The 20,644-nt window shown below is 50.7% G+C and overlaps 1 long non-coding RNA gene across 1 annotated transcript in view; it reads right to left on the reverse strand.

The window, feature by feature from the left end:
• The window catches only part of LOC144792510 (uncharacterized), a 182,349-nt gene that overhangs the window by 22,478 nt on the left and 139,227 nt on the right, over positions 1-20,644 (reverse strand). Inside the window, exon 2 of the long non-coding RNA XR_013602574.1 lies at positions 4,463-4,695. This is a non-coding gene — a long non-coding RNA (uncharacterized LOC144792510). The remainder of the gene's footprint in view (positions 1-4,462; positions 4,696-20,644) is intronic.

The following is a 20,644-nucleotide window of genomic DNA, read 5'->3' on the forward strand; positions in this document are numbered from 1 at the left end:
CTTATCCTGTTTTATTTCCTTTGGCTACAAGCCTCCAGAAGCCCATTTGATCCTTGTTCTTAGCAGCTATAAGCAAGTCTGACCAATTTTCATCATCCCATGATGTTTTAGCCTTCTCTTGGATTTTCCTATACTCTAGTCTAGCTTCTTTTGTGTTAAGCAAGCTGTTGTTTTTTATGGCTTGCAATAGTTCAGACTTGGCTTTACGGCAATCCTTGTTATACCAGGGTTTCCCTTCCATCATCAGATTTTTTGTATCTCCACCACTCTTTTTTGGCATTTTAGTTCCCAACGGAACTAATACTGTAAGGAATTGCTTGTGTAGATCTAAAAATGTATTTTCCCCCAATGGTATAGTCATACATCTATCGAAGGTATTAGCAAATACATTATAAATATTTGCCAATACTTCGCCATGCCCCAATATATGTGCCCATTTTAGAGAGCGGGGATTATTGCTAACTATAACATCATCAGGGCTTGCATGAACTATCTCATTCCTCTTAGTTGTACATGGGAAAAATCGATTATGAAACGACAACTGGAGCGGACGATGATCACTCTCTATTCTTGGCAATATTTTTAAGTCTACTACATATGGCCAAATGTCAAGTGATACCATTATATAATAAATTTTACTCTGGGAATTACCCCTGCAGAATGTGTGGGCCTTTGGTGTGTCTGATGGTACATGCTCTCAAACCGTACCCAGCCGCTAGCCTCATGATCTGAACCGCTAGCACAGTGCAAGGTACCGGAATAATATTATCAAGTGTAGGAATGTTATTGGCGCTGTCTTCATCTTCAAAAATATTACCAAGCCCTTAATAGGTTCTTAATTACAGTTTAGGTCACCACCTATTATTATGCTTGTTTTTGCATCTAATAAATTTAAGATAGAGTCGATTTGTTCTATTATCAATGATTCTTTTGAAGCTGGGCCAGGTCTGTTATAAACATTATATAGGTGCAACACCTTTTTATCCCTTGTTATTATTTTTATTCTGAGTATGTCGTGTGAGTTTATACACAATTGGCTAACTCTGATGTCAAGGGTTACTTTCACCCATATTACTGGGCCCCCCGAGGGTCTCCCTCTTACTGATGGGACTGCATCTACATAAAGTGTTTTGTACCCTACTATATGTGGGACCTTTAGTGCCCAAGTCTTCTGCAGGAGGCAAATATCGCTTGTTTCGATATATTCGTTCCATTCTGGATCACTAGCATTCCATCCAAGTCCCGCTATGTTCCATGAAATCAATCTTAATTCCGATATGTTATTAACCCTTGTGCCTATCTTAAGTTCATCTGTCGACTTATGACTTGTATTGCAGGTCTCCTTCACTAATGGGATCTCTTCCACCTCCCTCAATATGACGATTTGAACCCCAGAAGCATTCCCACCATCATCCCGCCCTTTTTCCTTTTTCGAGTTATCGTGGAGCTCAATAATTGGGGCAATAATTTTCTCCTCTGATTCCCTCTCTTTGGGTTTTGCGGATTGTTAGACCTGTCAGCCCTAGGGTGGTCTTTCCCTATTTTTTTCGCCCTTGCCACATTTTTCCCACCTTCTTTTTTGTTGCCTTAGGTCTCCGAGCGCCTTCCCATTGCCAATCAATGCTAAGGTGCAGGTGCTCTCTTCCCCCAACATGGCTGCCACTAGCCCCTGCTTCTGCAGCGTGGTCTTTTTAGTAGCACTCTAGTTGCCAGGAGCTGGCTGGAACCCCTAAACATTGTTGCCATACCAGCCTGCCTTGCCTGCCCATAGTTAGAGTAGGGAAGCTCCTGGAACCTTCTAGAATAGGGGCGGAGTCTGTTTTTGCCGCCTTAGAGGGTTGTCACCTGACCTGGGCATATATAACGATAGGAGGGAACGTTTTTAGTCAGTTGGGGCTTCACTGACCTGGGGGACCCTACGCAGGAGACTTAGGCGGTAGGGCCTAGTCAGGAACCTATACCACTGGGGGTGACAGGGTTGAGGCGCTGCCCACCAAGTTGCGTGAGGAACACTGAACTAGCCCACTGATCTGGCCCGGCGGGAGGGGAACCCAGGGACCACCTGCAGTGACCTGCTGAGGAATCCTGTCAGCAGCCTTCAACTCAACCCCCCCTCAAGTAACTGCCTACCAAGGGCGCTAGAACCACCAAGCGCCAAGAAGAAAACCCACCTGCGCTAACCAGGACTCCGGGGGATCAACCAGGTACCGGGCTGTGTCCCTTCTGTGCCCCAGCGCTGTCCTGCCGCTTCTCCCCTGCTAAAACTGACTGGGCTGCTAAGCTGTCTGCCCTACCTACCCAGCGCTCTCCTCCTATATCCCTGAGAAGCACTGTAGACTGCCGGAATTGTTGGGCCCTGAGAAGCGCTGTACTTCCCCCAAGCACTGTAGCCTGTCGACTGAGGACCGGCTGGGCCGAGAGGCGATGCTGACCCCGCGGGCCCCCCCCTTGTCAGGTACTCACCGCTGCAGCCCGGGACTCCTGTGGGTGCTCTCCTCATCCCCGCCGCCGCCGCGGACTGTCGCCGGCATAGTGAGGGCTCCGCTGAGCTTGCCCTCGTTGCGGCGGCCCCCAGAGTCAAGGGAGGGCCGCTGGAGTCCTCCGGTGTCCCTGCCTTCGTTGCGGCAGCCCCCTGGAGAGGGCCACCGAGAGTCAGAGTGGGTCGCGCTAGGCCCTAAAGCCACCCCCACCATCACCACGTGACGGGGGCGCCCGGCCGCGTCATTGGCGCGCCCCCGCCCTTGCCGCTGATTGGCCCTGGGCCCGGGAAGAATCCGGAGGCCCGGGACCCGGGGAGAAACCTACGCGGGGGCTCAGGAGGAGCCCAAGAGCCCCCCACTAGTCGTCACCAGCCCTGGAGGGGCCCCATACCCCACAAGAGGCACAGGCATCACCGGAGGGCGCTGTAGTGAGCGCGCCCCCCCCAGGTGCCGCCCCAGCCGGAAATCTTCGCAAGGGCTCCTCAAGGAGCCGAAGCACCAGGTAACCCCCGGGAGAGGAGGGCGGAGGTCTGGAGTAGAAGCGGGGCCTCCCATGGATGGAGAGAAAGCCCCGTGACCGGCCCTCTCCTGGGGAAAACTGTTGTTGGGCCCCGTTGGCCCTAACTAACCAAACGAGACATCCTGAATGGGGCCAGAACATCCAGCAGGCCCTCGGTAACTGGTGTTCATCCGAGTTCACCCCTGACTAGGGGACTGTTACTGCTAGACTGTAGGAGCAGCGTAGATATTGTTGAAGTGACATGCTGCTTCAGTGAACTTGCTGAGGCTAAGGTGATTATATGCTGCAGAGGTTATTGAGGTAACTGCATTGGAATCCTGGTTAAGGCAAATATCAACTGAGTTCCCCTTTACTGAACTGCTTGCCTGTGCCCCCACGAAAAAGGGTTTCCATATGTGTAATGAAAGGGGTATCCTCGCTTCATAACCTGTTGATGCCTACAGATCTATAACGAAAAGGTTGCTTTACATAAGGAAAGGTTTTATATGCACAAGGGAAGTCCTTCTTGCCTAAGGAAATGCTCATTATACCCTGATGCATCTGTTATTAGTGCCTAATGAAATATCTAGTGCGGAGTAATGAAATAGTTATGATTTCCTGCTGAAATGGTTATTTTCAATTAAATGTTTTGCTCTTGTTCAATGACATGCTGATTCCTGACGCAAGGATATGTTTATTGCTAACTAATGAAATGCTATTCCTTTTTAAACTGCTCCCTTCACTCCCCTGATGAAATACTTTGATGAGATATTGATGCCTTGATTATTGATTTGCCTGAACCTTGAACTAGATAAAACTTATTGAGTTGAATCAAACATACTGGTGTGGTCTCAGTCATTGTGTGCGCTTCCTGCCTCAGTGGATGTGTGTGCTGTATGGTCACTTTACACCTAAGCTTTCGGGTGCCTACCTGCTTGTGCCAGGCTACCCCCCGGTGAACTGGTGACCCCAGTTCCTACACGGATGTTTCCCCCCCTGGGACATCTGTGGTTTGTGGTCAATCACCAACCTCCAAGGATGATAATTCTTGGTAAGTGTTGAAAGTAAAGGGGAATAAGATGTTATCATGATTGTAATTTGTTTTCGCACTGCCAGGTCTATAAAAATAACCCAAAGGTAGGGCATGGATACAAGTACTCTGACACCATTGACACCACTACCAGTTTCTAAGTTAATGTGTCATCAGAGAATGTCTGCCTTCTCGTATTGTTACTGATAATGGTAAAAAGTTCAGGACAAAGGGATTTTTAATTTTAAGACTTCTCTTTATTTGCCTAAAATGAATGATTTTGTTGAAAGGTTAAATCGAGTTATAGTTGAGGCTGTGCAGGTTAGGTTAACATTATAAAGGGAGGAGATATGTTGTACTTCCATCTGTCTGTCTGTCTGTCTCTTTCCATTCTTTTGTTATGTCTCGTGCTTGCTCATGAGAGCAGGTTCTAGAATTGTTTTTACTTCTTACCGGCAGTTGGAAGTTGGTCGCTCTGCTGAGTGGTCCTCTCACTCTGCTGCTGGAGACATTATGTTCCAATAAAGTTGCTTTCCTGCAAGCCTCACTTGCCTTCCTTCAATCACCGTCCATCTTCCTCGTCACTTTCTTTACTCTGACACATGTACCGTCAACCCAGAGTCAGACCACTGACTATCTTTACAAGAGCAGTTGTTGGATTTTGTACAAGAAAAGGATTTCTGAAACTTCAGAAAGAGAAAGAGAACAGTGACTATTTGGCATCAGTAATGCAAGCTTCCCTGACAGACAGAATAGACACACAATATACCGAAGTCTCCTAATCAATGTATTCGCTGGCTGGTAGATGGATCTGTGGACTGTGTGTCTGGTGGGGTGGTGACGTTTTGGGGGGTTCCCTGGGATGGGCATCATTTGCAGCAAAGAAGCATGTCCCCCTGAACCATGGATTTATTTATTTATGCATTTTTATATAACATGGACCCAAAAGTGCTAGAGCGCTCTACAATGAACAAGGTTTGTTACAAAGATACATTGTTACAAAGAAACATTATTACAAAGACATAAGATTACAAGTAATACAAAAGGCTCATATTATATTTTCTGGAGATGTATGTAAATTACTGCAGGTAGCAGCATGCCCAAATTGAGTTGTTAAGACCATAATAAGGGTCATTGTTGAGACTCAAGTAGCAGTGTTTCCGCATTTTACGATGGTCTGGTGTACCAGGAGATCTTGCGGTTGTCAGCCGGTCAGCGTGGAGTGGACATATGTAGGACCTTGAGTGTGATACAAGCAGTCTTATGTAAGGCCCTAGCTTCAATGGGCAGCCAATGGAGAATACGCAGTATTGGTGTGATCTGGTCATTTCTTTTAGCCCAGTAAACAAAGCAGGCTGCCAAATGTAAGATAGATTTAAGAGGGGAGAGACGGGTATTGGGGAGACTGGTCGGGAGTGAGTTGCAGTAGTCAAGCTTTGAGAGCACCAGGGAATGTACCAGAGTTTTCAAATATTGCTCTGGAATGAAGCAGCAGATTCCCCAGAAAAGGTGTTGTTGATATTGCACATTTTTGGCCCTGGTGTTGATTTGCAATTGAAGATGTTATCTTTTATCTGGGATGACTCCTAGGGATTTAGCACTGTCAACAATGGTGGGTTTACTGTTTAGGATGTTAAGTGTACGGATGTTCTTGTTTAGACCCAAAACCTCCTTTCATTGCTATGGCAATTGGGTCTGAGGCCCGGGAGCCTGGTGGGGTTGTTTCCGTAGAATTTTCACACCAAAGGAGCATGTCTCCGGGAACCGTGGATGTTCTTGTTTAGTCCCAATACTCGTACCCATGTCAAACACCAAATCTGGGAGGGGAAACACATGCAATAAAGCCCAAGCATTGTAAACTTGGTAGCTAACAGATGTCTGTAAACCTTTCAAATTTTAAAAGTATGTGTCTTATCCTTTTCTTCTGCTTGTCAGCATTTTAGAGGGCAACCCACAGATACACCGGGCCTGATTTAGACTTTGGCAGTCAGAGGTAAATCTGTTGGAATGGTGGAGTATTTTACTCCCACCAAATCGAGGGTCCTATGCTCGACAAATTTTAGAGATGTCTGCCAGCCCAGCAGACATCTCTTATAAATGACAGGAACCACCATCATGGCAGTTCCTTTCAATGTATTAAAAGTTTGATGGATGGTACCGCTAAAACGATGATTTTATCCGTCAAACTTTTTTTTTTTTTTTAAACAGATTTTATTTGATAGATTGCACATATAATGCGACCCCCCGCATGTCAGAGGCAGCCGCCAATCAAAACAAAGCATCATTGTCATAGCAATCTGTACATCAATTTATACGCCAACAATATCAAACTTAACATAAATAAAATAAAATGCAAATGCTGACATTTGTAAAGCGCACAGCTACCTCCGTCGGAGGTGTCCCGGCGCTGTCCGAATACCGCTTAGGAACCCGTCCTGGCTTCCCTGTGAAATGTCCACTCCTAGGCACCCCCAAGGTGAAGACAGGCATCCCAGCGCTGTTGGGGCCGTTGTGGAGATTAAGCAAGCTATTGCCCAGAGTTGCAGAGTGGGACCCATGATTAGAATAGGCACCGAGGCGAGAATTATCAGGTCCGAGTAAATTGAGCCCAAGACCTGCCGAGGCAGGAATTGAACCCTGGTCCCGGGCCAGATCTCTGCATCAGGGTCTGCCGCTCTAATCATTGAGCCACACTTCTCCAGTGAAAGTACATAGTGAAACATAGTGAAATTCCCTCCCTTCCCCCCTCTTTCCCCCCGTCCACCCTTCCCTGGAACACTCCCTGGTCACACAACCCCGTCTCCCCTGGTCAGCACATGGTGTCTCAGGCCAGAGTCCTATATACATCCGCCATTATGGCTCAGCACACATTCCCCACTGTAGCCTCTCGCTCCACCGGAGGGTCCAGCCACAAGCCCCTGTAGTCGGCCCACCTCTTCCAAATCCGATAGTGTTTACGCGGGCAGCCTCGGGTCTCAAAGATTGGCTGCTCTAACCCCATGCAGAAGTCCAACCCCTTCTTCCACACCGGAACAGAAGGAGCTCGGGGATCCTTCCATGCTTTTGCAATATCCCTCTTAGCGAGGGTCAAGCCAAAGACCAATAGGTGCCTCTTGTACCTGTTCCCCCCAACCGCCTCCATCACATGTAGCAAACCCAGTCGTGCCGTACGCGGGAGTTCCCACCCTAGAACCTTGGCCAGACAACCCCACACTCCTCTCCAGAATCTAGCCAGTGAGGTGCAGTCCCACACCGTGTGAAGTAGAGTCCCCTCCTCCCCTCCACATCTCAGACAGTTCGGGCTTGCAATAAGACCTGCCTTCCACAACCGCTCCCTAGTATAATAAATTCTGTGAAGATATTTAAATTGAAAAAACCGCAATCTCATTGCTATCACCGCACTTCTAGGGGCCTCCAGTGCCTCCCGCCAATACTCCTCCTCTAGTGCCCCAACATCCCCTTCCCATGACTCCCTAAGTTTCTGTAGTGTCGAGGAACAATGTGTGGTGAGAGTCTGATAGATGCACAATATCTTATTTTCACCCAAGTCTCCCATGAAGACCTTGGCTTCCACGGGACTAAACTCTGGGAGGGACTCCAGACCCACCAGACTCAGTGTAATGGCGTGACGAAAGTGCAAATATTGGAAAAATTGGGACCGGGGCATACCGTATTCCGTTTGGAGGTTCTGAAAGTATTTAAGCGTAGTACCCGACAGGACATCCCCTAATCTCGAGATCCCTATATTGTCCCATCCCCTGAATCCCCGAAGGGACTCCAGAGCCGGAAAGCATCCGTTCTGCCAAAACGGGGTCTCCGCCGTCAGTTTGCCCCACCATCCCATGTGACACAATGTCTGCCTCCAAATATGGAAGACCTGCCGAGTTGCCGGCGGCAGCCCCCTGCGAAGGTTGCCACATATAGTATATGATGTAGAGAGTTGTCCCCCATCAGATGGCGATCCAGGGCATACGCTGGGTCGCCCCTGTCCCCGTACCACCATTCATTTAAAGCAAGGAGATGAGAGGCCTGATAGTACAAAAGGACATCCATAGATGCGAGACCTCCACAGTACATGGAAAGAAAACACGTCCGCAACGCCACCCGCACCACACCTCCCTCCCAAAGGAATTGCCCCAGCTCTGAATTTACTTGACGAAACCACTGGGGAGGTATAGAATATGGATGATTCTGTAGTTGGTAGAGTAATCGGGGGAGTGCCATCATTTTAAAAATGGCCGACCTGCCGTAAATAGTGAGAGGCATACGAGAGACCAAGTCCTCATGTCAGTCCGGATCCGATCCCAGACCGGTACCAAGTTACGTTCCCAGGAGACAGCAGGGACCTCGGAGAGAAACACTCCCAGATATTTGATACGTCCAACCGCCACCTGCAGCGCCGAAGCCTAGTCGCCCACTCCGGCCCGGTCTCCCAGCACCCACAGTGTCGATTTACGGGGGTTTAGGTACAGGCCAGAGGTCTCACCAAAGATTTGCATTATTTCCAGAATACGAGGCCCCGACCTATTGAGGTTGGTAAGGAAGAACAAGACGTCATCTACGTATAGAGCTATTCTGTCAGATGGACCCAACTCCCACTCAAAGCCGCTAAGTTGTGCGTCCATGCAGATCCAGGCCGCCAGCGGCTCCATTGCCAAAGCAAACAGGTATGGCGAGAGGGGACAGCCCTGCCTGGTTCCCAGCCCGATTGCGAATTTAGTAGAAATGGCACCCGCTACCCTCACCGAAGCCGTCAGATCTGTGTAGAGCAGCTGTATGTAGGACAGGAAACGAGGCCCCAAGTTTAGCCTGGGCAGTAGCGCAAATAAATATACCAAACTTAGGGAGTCGAAGGCCCTATCGATATCGGCTAGGAGAAGAGCCGCCTGCACCCCGAGGTCCCGGACTGCCGCCACTGCCACATGCGCCCTACGAATGTTATGCCTAGTGGCCCTATGGGGCATGAACCCAGCCTGATCAGGGTGGACGAGGCCTGCAATATGGGGCAGCAGACGATTGGCCAGCCCTTTGGCCAAAAATTTTGCCTCAATGTTTAATAAGGAGATCGGCCTATAGGAAGCATGCTGGTCCGGCGGCCTGCCCGGTTTCTGGAACACCACTATTTCTGCATGTCTCCAATCTGCGGGGAGGCGGCCACATCCCGTGCCTCCTCCAGCGCTGCCCTGTAATATACACCCAGGTGAGTGTGGTATTTCTTGAAGAACTCGCTGGGAAACCCATTAGGTCCCGGAGCTTTCCCGGTATTCAGTTCACCTAGGGCCTTCCCCAACTCCTCCATCGTCAGCGGAAGCTCGAGATCCTCACGGACCTCATCTGTCACTGCCCGGGGCGGCAGGTCCGCTATGAACTTTTCTACCATCTCCGCTGGGAGACACTCATTCGGGGCATATTGTTCCGCATAGTATAATGCAAAGCTTTCGGCAAGCCGCCCCGGGTCCAGAAGTGGGCCCCCAGCGGCATCCAGAAGCCCTGGCAAAGTCTGAGCCTGGAACGAGCCCTGACAAAGTCGATGCAGCATTGTTCTAGACTTGTCCCCCCACTGATAAATTCTACTACGCGTCGCCAGCCAAACCTGGCGAGCCTCATCCAGAAGCAGCGACGAATAGGATTGCTGAGCTAGTAGAAGTTGTCCCACCATCTTAATCTCTCCTTCCACGCTACAGCGCCGCTCCAGGGACTCTACCTCCGCCGCGACGCGCTGCAAGTCTACTTTACGCTGTCTGCGCGCAGCCGCACACCATGCAATGTCCACTCCCCGCAGCGTGGGCTTCAAGGCCTCCCACACCATCCCGGCCGCCGGCCCCGATCCGACGTTGTCAGTCAAAAAGTGTACAATGGCCTCCCCTATGTGTTTCTGATAATCTTCCTTGTGCAGGTGCCAGGTGGACAAGCGCCACCGGAACGGCTGCCTCGCCCTACCCAGCTGGAACTCTATACACATAGGTAAGTGGTCGGAGAGCCCCAGCGGCAAGATGGCCGCCGATCCTACTCTGCCAATAATTGCTCTAGGGACAAAAATATAATCCAACCTGGAGAAGGAGTTATGTACTGCCAAAACATAAGTGTATTCCCGCTGAGTCGCATGCAAATACCTCCATGTATCTACCCAATCTAAATTTGTAGCCATACCCCCCAACTTAGTAGCTACTGCAGGCCCCGAATGTCTCCCGGCCTGCACCTGTCCACCAAACCATCCTTGACATCATTCCAATCTCCTCCCACCACTGCCAATGACTCTGGAATGTCAGCCCAAAGTGTGAACAACTTTTCTATCAATGACCACTGCAGCGGGGGGGGGGGGGGACCATACGCACTGCCAAACACAAAAGTCTCCTCCCCAATCATACCCCTAATAAATATGTATCTACCCTGTGGATCTACCCACTGGGTGAGGTGGACGTACATGAGCCTGCGATGCACTAATATGGCCACCCCCCGGGAGCCTCTGGTAAAACCTGCATGAAAGACTTGCTGATAGCCAAAGCGCTGCAAACAAAGGGTTTTGTTACCTAGCAGGTGCGTTTCCTGCAACAATAAAATATCTGCGCGCTCTCGCTTGGCCTGTCGCAACACAGTGCTCCTCTTAATTTGATCCAGCATACCCCGCACATTCCAGCGGAGGATTCGAAGGGATGCTCTGACACCACTCACATTAGTTTCCGCACCCCCCATCAATGAACCACAAAGGGGAATGCCCTCACACTGAGCACCATACGCGCATGCAAAACAGCTAAAGAGACGCCTTTAGTGTCATGTGACCCCCAACCCACCCCCCCTTGTGCAACAACAAACTGCCCCCCCCCAACACCCGGTTCCCAGCCCCATACCTCAAGAACACTGAAGTACCTATTGAGGCGTAGGTAGCCCAGGGTCCAAAACAGAGGACCACAGCCCAGCCCCACCAATGGATCCCCCCCACACTACCCACCATCTAACCTCCCCCTTAACAAAACCCAACCAGGGGTAGAGCCCGCCCCCTACAATCCCCCCCACCCGCCAACCACAAATAATACTCCACAACATACTTTCACAGTCCTTCTCAGCAAGGTACTCCACCAAAGCAACAGTAGTCTGGCCCCGACAGAAGAAGCCGGAGCAGTGCACTACCTTGGCACAACCATGGCCTCCGTACCCACTGGGCCCGCAGTCAGGGTGCAACTATAGGAGGATCCACAGCACTCTTAGAGCCCCCCTCCACCCCCCCTGAGTCGGAGCGCTTCTGGGACCTGGAGCGCCAGTTCCCCCTACTCCTCGACCCTCGGTCAGTCCGCGGCTGTTCTCCACCCTGCGAGGCGTCGGAGTCTAGACCCGGTGGGGTATGTGCCCGCACCTTCACTGTCTCGTCAGTCCATTGGAAAACCTCTTCAGGAGAATCAAAGAAGTGCATGCGAGACTGGAATACCACTCTCAGACGGGCCGGATACAGTAGTGCGTATGGAAGTCTGAGATCCCGTAGCCGAGCTTTGGCCGCCATAAATGATTGGCGCTGCTGTTGCACCATCCTAGTGTAGTCAGGAAAGATAAAAATCCGCTGGTTCTCATAGAGGAGAGGTTCCTTTGCCTGTGCCTGTTGTAAGATGGTGTCCCGAATGGGATAGTTCAATAATTTGGCAATCACCGGTCTGGGGCGGGACCCAACCTGCAGCTTCTGAACCAGGGCCCTGCGCGCCCGCTCAATAATAAAGCAAGTTGAGAGGGAGTCCGGAGGGAGCCAGCTCGTCAGCCACCGCGTCAAGAATGCCTCCATATTGCCCTTCTCGCAACCCTCCGGAAGCCCCACAAAGCGCAGGTTGTTCCGTCGGGCCCGGCCTTCCGCATCCTCGGCCCGAAGCACCAGAGTCTTTTGCACACTCTCCATGTTGGCGACTTTACGTTTCAGGGTCATCACGTCGTCCTCTACACCCGATATCCTTGTTTCAGCTTCCGTGATGCGGGCTACTGCGTTGCGCAGATCCTGACGCAGCAGGGTAACGTCCGCTCCCACAGCACCAATTTTAGCATCTAGCGTGTCTCGGGATTGGGTTATAGCAGCCAGCAGCGTAGCATTATCAGGACCAGGGTTTGGGGGCCCACCCGCTGCCCCGGCCCCTCCATTAGGCTCCGTATATTTGTCTATGGGCCCATGCTTCGTGGCACCCCCTCCGCTCCCACCACGTGTCATCTCGGCCGGCACTCTGGGGCACTCACCAGTGCAAACGGTCCGCCGACCAGGGCTCACACTGCTTGCTTTCAGATGGGTCGGCGCGTAGGATTACTCCTCTGTAGTTAGTGCCAGGTCCCCCTCCAACACCAGGGGCCAACACTCCAAGCCCCACTCCTCCACTGTCTGGGCTGCCACAACGTTTATGGGCCTCTCTCAGGAGCTGACTGTCTCCAGGGCAGGCGTGCCAGGCCCAGCCACCAAACTGCACCCCCTGATACTCAGTCCTGGCCCGCACCACAGGCCTCCGCTCCCAGGATCACTCTGCCTCCGTTCAGAAAGTTGGCTTTGGGGGGGGTGCTGCCACCACCCCCGAGGGCCACACACCACGGGCTAAAAATCACGTGCAGGATGTCCAGTGCTGGAGGCGCTTCCTGAGGCACAACCAGTCCAGGGTCCCCGAGGCCACCACCGACTATGAGGGCACCCCCCAACTCTGGCACACCATCGGGCTGTAGATCACCTCCAACTGCGCACTGCAAGGGCGTCCAGTGCCTCCCCCGACCTCACGGGTCCCGGCACGGTACCAGTGCACGAGGACCGACCTGCCCCCCGAGCCCTCACGAAGTCTCGCCCCACCAGGATACCGCCAATGGAGTCACCAAACTGTGGGTCCCAGCTTCACGGCCCTCCTCCGGCCGGACGGTCGTCGGGCCCCAAATTAATGCCCAGGAAGGATCTGGCTACCTCTAGGCTGCCCAAGCGCCTCCGGACATCACCAGGGAAGGCCTGTTGAAAATTAGTACGTTTTGGTGAACATTATCTGCGCCATCTTGCCTCTCCCCCTGATGCCACACTTTTGTCGTGCGCGCCCGCCATTTTGTTAGATGCCCCGATCAGAACGAACCCTTTTGCACGCCGCTGGCCCCTGACATAGCCTTTCGCCTTCACTAAGCCTGCACGCTGACCACCCCCTGCTTGCACCTGCCTTGAGTCATAAACCCCTCTTCGGCGCTGCTCTGCCCCAGGCCCTCATCCTGTTCCCAGCGCGACACCTCCCTGCTTCCCTTTTATGATCTCCGGCCCTTAGATGCAAACCCCCTTTTTTCCCCGTGTGCCCGTTTTGTCTTCCCCGTTCCCAGGCCGACACCCAGCTCTGCCGATACCATCCCTTGCCCCTCCCCGTACAATAGAAAGCTTCCCCCATCAAAGGATCCCCGGGTTGATCAAGACCCCCACTCCATGAGATCCGATCAAACCCCCACATTCCGTGAATCGGCGGAATATCCAGCTGCGTGATACTCATCACCTGTTGTGACTAGGGTGGGGACTTCAACTGTAAATGTGTGTGGGAACGGGCTCAAAGGGAGTTCCGGGAATGTCTTTTTCATACATCAAAGCTTTAACATGAATGTGTAATCTACAATAAAGTCATAAACTTGTGTATAAGAGGCCAGGCCTCAGGGATGCAGTTAGAGCACCTCAGAACGATACCTTCTGTCCGTTTCGTTGTGTTCTCCTCCGGAGAGAATAAAAACCTTGTTTCCTGCCTTCCAGTCTCCAGCGCCTGCCTCTTCAATAGTTTAACTTCTTTGTGGGTTCAAGAGGCGACACCGCCGGGCAATACTTAAGGATCTTATATTCTGGTTGGTAGTGCCCCCCAATTAGTTTCAACAATTGGCGTCCCAAGCGTGGGGCCCATCAGCGACTCGTGGATCCAGTGGGAGAGGTCCCGACGACAGAGTGAACGACTGCAACGATCGGGAGAGCTCTTGCCCAATAGACCCTCGTCTGGCAGCCGATCATCCGAACTTCACTAGTTCCGAACAGACCTCTCTCGAGTGATCTACGGTCCTGACTGGGGACCATCAGGAGTGCCGTGAGAAATACGAGAAAAAGAGGACGATCGGGCGCTGGATTCGGAAGACAAGAAACTGTCCACATGGTCCGGGTAAGGTCGTGTAATCACGACAAGTTGCGAAACGCTTGCTTGATTGTTTGCTTGTTTAAAAATACTAGTATTGCTCTTTATTTATTTGGAGATTCACTGTCTACAAACGGAGAAACAACGGGCTCTCTCTTTGCAAGCAGTGGAGGATAGGTAGGGCAGCAGCCGTGCTTATTTTTTCTCCCCCACTCAATAATTACTTGAAACTGAACTGTTGTTCGCAAAACTATTGTTTCCTGGAGATTCCCTGTCTGCAAACAGGGAAGAGACCACCCTTTTTGCAGATAGTGAAAAGGGTAGGTAACGCAGATCTTTGCGGACCTACTCGTTCTCCCCATTGTTATTTATTGGTCATTTTTGTTATTTTTGATCCATGAGGTATTCACTGCCTGCAAACAACGTTGAATAGAAATATTCTGTACAGTCTTTGCACCTAGTGATAAGATAGGCAGTGCTGACTTTTTAGTCCCTCGTTACGAGCCGTCATGTCTGTCTTCTCCCCACTGATTAATAGCCTGTTTAGCCCGGACCGTGTATTAGAGGTGGACCATATAGCTCCACTAGAAGGCACCCCTAATAAGGACATGTTCATAAACTATGGATTAGTCACCATAGCCTATAATAAATTGTGGCACAGGTATACCGAAGAGAGTCAAGACAAACAGTGGCCACTGACAGGATCCTTTGACCTTGATAAAATAGAAACGTTAGAAATAGCCCTTCGAAATAATAAGACAACGCCAATTATGCTCGACAGTCTCGGTATGTGGCGCAGAGAGGCTATGCAACGACAGAGAAAAGACGAGGACAAACCAAGTAGAGAAATATACCGACAGGACAACCCCAGGACGCCGCTACCCACAACTTATCCCCCGACACTATGCAAAAGACGACCAGACTTAGGGCCAGACCAATGCGCTTTTTGTAGGTATGTCGGACACTGGAAAGCCCAATGCCCGACTCTGCTGAGCGTGAGTAAAGGCAAAGGGCCGACAGGAACGACAGACCGGCAGTACGAGAAAAAGCGCGAGACAAAGAAGAACCCGACTTACATAGACAGACCAGACAGAACCACCACGTTTGATTATGCCCGATGGCACAGATTTCGCCAGGACAATTTCAGCGGCATGCTTAAGTTCTCCTAGGTCGGGCAACGTCAAGACGGGAACCCAGCCTCGTTTCAAATTCACAGACGGAAAGAGATAATTATGACCAATAACTGTTTTATATTCGTCTTGGGTCTTTGTATGTCGTACTTGTACTTCCCCCCCCCCCGTCTGAGTTTGTGTGTATGTAATGTACAAATCTGCGTCATCCCTCTACACGTGTTTCCGTGTTACTCAACCTCTGTTAGCAGAAACTTAGCATAAAAACAACCTGGAAAGAAAGAAATGGTAAAACAAAATCCGTAGACCATTAATGAACTTGAACTTTTAATTTAACACAACAAACAAGGAATAATAACGGTAAACTGTAGAAAATGAAAGTCAAACAGAACATTCGCCCCCCCCCCCCATTCTGGAACCTTCCAAAGTAGGGCAGGGTTACGGCTACGCCCAACCAACGGCAACCCATATAAGGCGGGCCCGGCCGCCAACTCTTGGTCAGGAGATCTTAACGTATGGGGGAGCCGGAGGAGAGGCAGGAGCCAGCAGCCTGGGCAGTTGTAGGTAGTTCCGCCACATGTCTCCTCGGCCAGCCGCAACGGGCCTGGATAGACTTAAGTAGTCCCGCCACATGTCCAGAGAAGAACGAGGCACCTCTTCCTTTTCTCTTCCGTCACAGCCGCAGCAGCCCTGGACGGCGGGATGTCCTGCACGTACCTCCACAACAATTTGTCCAAGTTGGGCTGGGAGGGAGAGGCGACGCGGACGAGCCTCTCCCACCTCCACCGATAGGAGGTTTCCCAGCCCCCGGCCCGACGCCGAACACCCCCAGTCAGGCGATGGTGCCAATACTTCCACAGCACCGAACACACCATGGTGGCACCCCAGTACTTGCGCAGCACCGAACGTGCAATGGTGGCCATACTCCCACAGCACCGAGCACAGGGCTTGGGGAACACCGGATGTGGAGAGACCTTCATGCGGGGCGATGAAAAGGAGCGGCATGGAGTGCACCGGGAGAAGGAGACGATGCGAACCAGTCTCCCTCGCCCCCCCAGGTGGGGGCATCACAGCTGCACCCCAGCTGAACGTCCCGCTTTCACAAAACAGGGACCTCTTCCTTTCACTCCGAAGGATCTCTCCCACTCTTGCAAACTCGACGAGAGTGGCCCCTGTAGGGCCTCAAAATGGCGTCTGGGTCCGCTGGAAGGCGGGCCCCGGCCACTAGAGTAACTTTGACCAGCAACATAACTCGAACATTTGCCCCCTGGAGCACGAGCCCCCATCTCCGACAGCATCTCCACAGCCTTGAAGATCCTACAAAGGTCCCCGGCGGAACCTTCGGCCTTTGCAGGCTTCCGGTAAGGGACGGCTGCCTTGATCGCCAACGAAACAAACATGACATTGCCACTCCTTCTGTTAGCATGAATTCTAGAACTGCCGAAAAGGACTCTGGTCCAAACTGCCAGTAATGGGAAACATTTCCCCCTGATACTGCTTCCGGACTGAGCCGGCCCCGCCCAAAATGGCGCTGGTATCAATCGGAACTTATGAACGCCTCGTGGTGTTCCTTCGCACTAATATAAACTTGATGTTCTGAGATTTTATATGATCCTTTGTACACTTGGCTAGAAAAGACAAGGAGAACTCACTCGACGAACAGTATGAAAGGATCCCCGTTACAAATGTTGATTACAAATGTACAATGTATTATATTTTTATAACTGATGTGAACCTCATTTGCGACGCACACGTACGGTATGCATATAGGAAATCTGATTACAACTATTATGATTATGCTTCTAAATTACGAAAATAAATGCCCCCGAACCCCCAGCCAATTAATAGACATTTTAGTTTCTTACAAATGAATGAGTAAAACTTTCCGATGTTTTTATTGCTGCAAACGACACCCCCCACTGTACGCACTTTAGCCATTGCCACGACCGGCCAAATACGACCGCACCCTCATAATCCACATGCTGAAATGATTTTGCAAAATAAAGTTTCTTGAAACTATGGACGGGTATTGCATGCTTTATTTTAAAAATGTGGGATCGGTGGGAAAGTTCTTTTCTGTGCACCCTACTCTGCTCTCTCTTTAAGGTTAAAAGAAGATGGTTGCCCAGCCCTGGAGGACGGATCGGATCGACAACACGACACTCCGCCTTCAAAATACGCGACTGACCCATGAACTCTCGCGTAGAGGAAGACCTTGACTTCCAAGGATGGGTAAAACGAACGGTGCAAATGAGGGAATGTAAAAGGAGGGTGAAATGAAATAATGTAAATGTTATAAAGTACAACGTTCCAAAGTATCAGGGAACGGAGCTGACCCAAGAACCGAAGAACCTTAGAACGCCACAGCGTTGAAAGAGGTTTAAGGATCCCGATAGTGAGATACATCCTTTGACTAGATACCTCGCACTAAGCACCTCTGGTTTCCTTTTTACGCACACGACCTATATGGACACACTACCCCCCCCCTCGACTCCAGAAACCATATCCCCGGGGACCCTGCCCCGAGGAGGAAAGACGAGTAAGAGGTAAGTAAAGGACTTATGGATCCATGTATTTGAATATGCGCGAATGCTGTCTCCCCCACCCCCCTTTTCCCTCCCTCTGCAGGTTACATCAGAAATTACAGCCGAGGTGTGGCGAAGATCTGAAGCCTTGCCATGTCTAATACACGAAGCGGACTAGCGCCGCAAGGTGGTGTCTAAGCACACCTGCAAACTACCCACGTATCGAACAAACCCGAAAAATTAGCACAACCTGAAAAAAAAAAGTGATCACCCTTAAACCCGACTGGACGAATGAACCCATGTCACGTATGATGCGAAACTATGAGGGAATGTGTGTGTGTGACTGAGGCGTCGACCCAACTGGTCGAAGGACCGAGAATGCGAGAAGTGCGACAACATGGTACCTCCTTTCTCCTTTCCTTTTTCTCAAAGCACGTCCCCTCTACCCTGTCTAATGCTCAAACTGCATGATTACAAGATTCTAACGCAGACCCGTGAATGCCCTTACTGCGTAATGCACTAAATAGCCTTTCTTGAATACACTGCCACCCTCTCTGTTGCACGTGTACTATTTAGCCTGCCGTTACGCTCTCTCCCTCTCTCTCTCTCTCTCTCTCTCTCTCTCTCTCTCTCTCTCTCTCTCTCTCTCTCTCTCTCTCTCTCTCTCTCTCCCTCTATTTTTGCACTCCCACTCTTCCGAGTGATTAGCCCCGAAATTGGCAGACTGCCACCCCTAGCACACCACCTAATTGGCTTCAAATACCGTCAGTATTTGCACAAAAACTTGTCTTTAATACAATCACCCTGAGACCACGTCATTACCTCTCCTTTTCCGCTAGAAGTCAATGAACCGAGGTTGGACCGTAAGGGAAAGGACAGGTAAGGCGACAGAGGTTCCCTAATCTGGCCCGAAATAAGGGAACTACATGTCAACGGCTCCTATGGTATAAAACAAGGACCTCAGAATACGCGACCCTCCCCTCCCCGAATTGTCGCAATACCCAAACCGGAAAAATGATCACCCCTGTTACCTCCCCTGTATCAGCCGCCCAAAAACTGGAATTATGAAACTACCCCTCATTTCCGGTTGAGAGAGATGGGTCAATTTATGCCCTTACCACAAGTTTCCTATGTCCCTGGTTGTTTCCCTTAAAACCCCTGTCCTTCCTAATTAAGTAATCGGGCTGTAAAAGGTTACATAGGATCCAGAATGATGTCTTACGAGGTTAACAGACTAGTCCAAGGTAAAGCACGAAGGTGGGTCACCATCAGATGAACTGTAAATAATTGTGAAGGAAAGTCATAGTAAATCCAACAGGCCCGTCACCGGTCATTTATATGCCAGTTGCGAACACTAATATAACGGACATTTTTCATTCTTTGCCTGGAGCTGGGAGAGAAATAGACTTTTTGATTATCTTCATCTGCAAATTCTCTAAAGACTGTCTTTTCAAACTTGTTTAAGGGTACTGCTGTTGGAGGAGAAAAGGACCGGATGTGGGAGCACGAGGCCTGACTGCAGACTAAGGAACACCTGCGACATTAGCCAAGGCGAGACCACGACAGAAAAGAGCTGCAGGACGAGGCACTGTTTTCGACAACATGAGAAGAAAGGGTCGACCTGATGCCCCTGCTCGATGTCCAGTGTCTGTCGACAAGTCCCCGCTCTCTGAATTCGGTCACACGCTCGCCTATTTGAAGTCTCTCGTTCCCCTAGTTTGTTCCTAATTTGGCCTTGCTCCATCCCCCTTTTCCTCTGACCTACCCTATGGACTGTTTTGAACGCTCTTCTTCCATCTGAACTTTCTGACAATCACCTCAAAGGACACAGGGCGAAAAGGACCTTTCCGACCAGAAACGCGAGGAAAGGGTCGTGCCCTGCAACGCAGAACTTAGAACCGAGCTGGACTCGTAGCTCCACCGCCGGTGCTCAACAGCGCCAACGAAAGGCAGCAAAGAATATTTGACATCCCCAATCGCCGTTTCTGCTAGACCTCATTTCTCTCCCAGCCGCCATTGTATTGATCATGCTCCGATCCGAACCTGATATATATGTAATAACCTGCCAGTATGGAATATACTTGCTGCTCTCGCTACAGAATCGTTTTTGTATTGCATTCCTATGACTTTCCTGCTAAACAAATTGATCAAAGTTTATCAACTAGGCCCACCTCCTAAAGACTAGAAATGTTAAAATGTATTGTTTACGACTCTTTTCATCTAGGGTTCCTACCGTTTTCTTTCTCATGCCCACCACAATAGAACCGAGTAGAAAATGAACCAGCAAGATGTCTTGAATATGTTAAAGGGAGGACTGTTGAAAATTAGTACGTTTTGGTGAACATTATCTGCGCCATCTTGCCTCTCCCCCTGATGCCACACTTTTGTCGTGCGCGCCCGCCATTTTGTTAGATGCCCCGATCAGAACGAACCCTTTTGCACGCCGCTGGCCCCTGACATAGCCTTTCGCCTTCACTAAGCCTGCACGCTGACCACCCCCTGCTTGCACCTGCCTTGAGTCATAAACCCCTCTTCGGCGCTGCTCTGCCCCAGGCCCTCATCCTGTTCCCAGCGCGACACCTCCCTGCTTCCCTTTTATGATCTCCGGCCCTTAGATGCAAACCCCCTTTTTTCCCCGTGTGCCCGTTTTGTCTTCCCCGTTCCCAGGCCGACACCCAGCTCTGCCGATACCATCCCTTGCCCCTCCCCGTACAATAGAAAGCTTCCCCCATCAAAGGATCCCCGGGTTGATCAAGACCCCCACTCCATGAGATCCGATCAAACCCCCACATTCCGTGAATCGGCGGAATATCCAGCTGCGTGATACTCATCACCTGTTGTGACTAGGGTGGGGACTTCAACTGTAAATGTGTGTGGGAACGGGCTCAAAGGGAG

The sequence above is a fragment of the Lissotriton helveticus genome, chromosome 11 (assembly GCF_964261635.1).
Source record: "Lissotriton helveticus chromosome 11, aLisHel1.1, whole genome shotgun sequence".
Taxonomy (NCBI): domain Eukaryota; kingdom Metazoa; phylum Chordata; class Amphibia; order Caudata; family Salamandridae; genus Lissotriton; species Lissotriton helveticus.